The sequence below is a fragment of the Fukomys damarensis genome, unplaced genomic scaffold (genome assembly GCF_012274545.1).
Source record: "Fukomys damarensis isolate Sample0158 unplaced genomic scaffold, DMR_v1.0_HiC HiC_scaffold_3, whole genome shotgun sequence".
NCBI lineage: Eukaryota > Metazoa > Chordata > Mammalia > Rodentia > Bathyergidae > Fukomys > Fukomys damarensis.
The window spans coordinates 42,772,584-42,775,868 of NW_022900915.1; the positions used below are offsets into that span (position 1 = coordinate 42,772,584).

At 41.2% G+C, this 3,285-nt stretch overlaps 1 long non-coding RNA gene across 1 annotated transcript in view; it reads left to right on the top strand.

The window, feature by feature from the left end:
* The first annotated feature begins 1,718 nt into the window (after positions 1 to 1,718).
* LOC104871289 overlaps positions 1,719 to 3,285 on the top strand; it is a 12,191-nt gene continuing 10,624 nt past the window's right edge. Inside the window, exon 1 of the long non-coding RNA XR_782802.1 lies at positions 1,719 to 1,786. This is a non-coding gene — a long non-coding RNA (uncharacterized LOC104871289). The remainder of the gene's footprint in view (positions 1,787 to 3,285) is intronic.

Sequence of the window (3,285 nt, forward strand, 5' to 3'; positions counted from 1 at the left end):
ATATCAGAATAAATCTCCCATGCATCCCAGTCAATTTAAATTTATTCTGTAAGTGTGGTGTGGAGAATAAAAGAAGCTTCTCTCCGGGCTTATATTTTATAGATATGCATTTTTATAAACAAGGGTCATGGATATAAATCCACATATTCATTTCCTACCAGAATCACTCCCATCTTGAATAAAATGGATTTCTGCAGTCAAAATTCAGTTAAGGGCCCAGGATGTAGCTCAGTGGTGCAGTGCCTGCCTGACAAGCCTGAGGTCCTGAGTTAGATTCCTGGTACAAAAAAAAAAATAAATAAATTAAGAATATGCAGTGCGTCAGATCTAACCAAATTCAATAGCAGCTACCTCAGAAGTGGAGAGGAGCGTGTTATTATTCAGGGTACTTGGCCTTTTGGTAATAAGCTCAAGTGAACAGGATGACTGCAGCCAAACTATAGTGCAGAGCGATCGATGGACTCATGGAAGGGGAGTGTGTTCCTCCTGATGACTCAGAAAGATGGTACGGAAGTGTGAGAGGGCTCGCCTCTACACCGCAGAAGGTCACAAAGCCGTGTCAGGCTCCACAAAGTAACAGGATGTTGATCCACACAGGGCACAAGTAAGCAGCCCTCCAGGACTTCAGACAAAGGAACTATGATACAGCAATCCATGGAGTCGGGGGCCTGCCTTTCAGTCCACAGAGAAGATTTTGTCAGATAAAAGGAAAGCAAAACACCAGCTGAAGCAACAAGAAAAGAAAAGAAAAAGCAGAGGTGGAGGTCAGAGCCAGTCTGTAGCACTCCCAGCTTCTGACTGCTGTACTGGGAATTTCCTCTTCATTCAGAAGGACCAAGAAAAAGGCAGCAGTCTTTAAACTCCCATTTCTTACAAAAACACATTTTTTTCTCTAGCCGCCTGCCAGCAGCTGGTGATACAAGAGATGTCTGAAATGTGAATCGGTACCAAAGTTTCTGCGTGGGACCCTCCATGGCCTCTGATTTCCAGGTTATGGTCATCTGCCTGCCCGTGCATCCATCCCTCCCTCCCTCCGTCGAATGGGTATGTAATGAAGGAGCATATGCCAACTTCTAGGCAACGCAGTAGGCTCTGGAGAGAACAGTGAATAAGACTAAGCCATTCCCTTTAATGTACAGGGGAAACATATAATGAGAATATGAGAAAATAATTACACAGTATAATATCAAGCTAAGGGCTCCCTAGAAATATGAAGTGGTACGAGGGAATACAGAGAAGGCAGGCACACAGCCACTGGAGACAGAAAGGTTCCACTTACATCAGTGGTGTTAGGATGGGGTGAGCTCTGAAAGGCAGGTGTGGGGCAGAGCATGCAGAGTCTGTGGGCCTTAGTCTGCAATGCTTAGAGGTCAAATGTCAGAAGGTTTGGAGCAAGTGACTCACACAGAGTATTTATGCTTTTAAAAAAACTCTGGAAAAGTCATTTCTGGTAGAGTAATGGGGATTAGATTTACCTTTGCTTGAAACAACTAAAAGCCCAGACAAAATTTATGAGCTCCAATCCTAACCCTACTGTAACTCTCAAAAGATGGGACACCACAGGCAGAAGGATGTCTGTTATGCTTAAGTCTAAAATGGACCCCCAAAGTCTCCCATGTTCAGAGCTGGGGCTTTGGGAAGGTAATTGGATCAGTGGGGTACATACTCATGGGGAGATCAAACCACTGACAAGTTAATAACTAAATGTGCTATCCTCAGGTTGGGCCTGGTTGGAGTAGCTGTCTCATTGGCTTCTTCCTTCTCTGTGTTTCCTGGCTGCCATGAGGTGAGTAGTTTTCCTCCGCCATGCCTTTTTGGTCTGCCTTTTGCCTTGAAATCTAGTTAACCAGGGACTGAAGCCTCTGAAAACCATGAGGTTTCCTTTAAGTGGGGGGTGTTGGGTATTTTGTCTCCACAATAGGAAAGCTGATTAATACGTCAGGAAGACAGTACAGGAATAGAGAGCCTGACAGTTGCCCAGCTGAAGACATGGAGAAAGATTCTGGGTCACAGAAAGAGGGAACTGATGCAGAGTCCAGTGTTCTCATGAGTTGAGGAAAGAGCTGAGGAGATTGGGAAGCCAAAGTAATCAGACATTCCACAGCAGAGCATCAGAAAGGAGAATGCACAGATCTGCAGAGAATCCCCGAATATACAGCAAGTAACAATTAGGGCCTGAGTGTGAGAAACGTACCTGAATCTGTGGGAGAATATTCTGGAAATAATAAAAGAAACAGTAGCCAGAATTTACACAGGGTTGGAATTAGTGCTGGTACACAACAACTAAAGGGAAAACTTCATGAGTTAGAGGGCTGAGAAGAGTTTTATAATGCTTGTGAGGGAAAAATGAACTCAACATTAAGGCTACTGTGATTCTGCTAACAGAACTGGAAAACAAGATCCAATAAGAGCAAACTGAGGACCAAAACAAATCTCAAGAACGTTTATAGGCACACAAAAATATCCTGAGATGCAGCCACTACATCCTCAGCTCTACTCACTGAGCTATGGAATGACTCATGGAATACAGAAATATCCATCACCCAACAAGGCACAGTTTCCAATGTCTGGCATTTGTAGATAATCAAGGGAGGAAGAAAATGTTTAGAAGGTAAATTAATCACTTGGACCTGGCCTCGAACTGTAGTTGCCACCAACTATGGAATATTTAAATTGTCATTATTGTATTTGTGTCCAACAAACTGAAGAAGCTAGAGGTAAGATTGGACAGGTTAAGACATAGAAACTATAAAAATTATCCAAATTTAATGTATAGAGATGAAAACTGTAATGTCTGATTTTAATTGTATAGAATGAACAGATTACACACTGTAGTGGGGAAGATTAAAAAGCATAAATGTATAGCAATATAAACAGCTCCAAATGAGAAGAGAAAGAAAGCTAAATAAGAAAAAGAACAGAGCATAGTGGGTTGTAGGATGATATCAGATGACCAAATCCACACATAATTAGAATCTTCAAAGAAGAAGAGAGAGAAGTGTGTCACATAGAACATGTTTGGAGAAATAATTGAGGAAAAATTTCCAAATTGATGAGATTATAAATCCACAGACCTAAGAAGCTCAATAATCCTCAAACTCAAGAAGAAAAGATGACTTCCTTATAGAGTAACAGAGATAAGAATAAGCAGACCATGCATGAGAAACAATGCCAACTAAAAGAAAAATAGTGCCCTTAAAATACTGAGAGAAAAATAAAAACCCCAAACCCTTTATCAACCTAGAATTCTTTTTTTAAATATCTTTTTTTTTTTTTTTTTTTTTT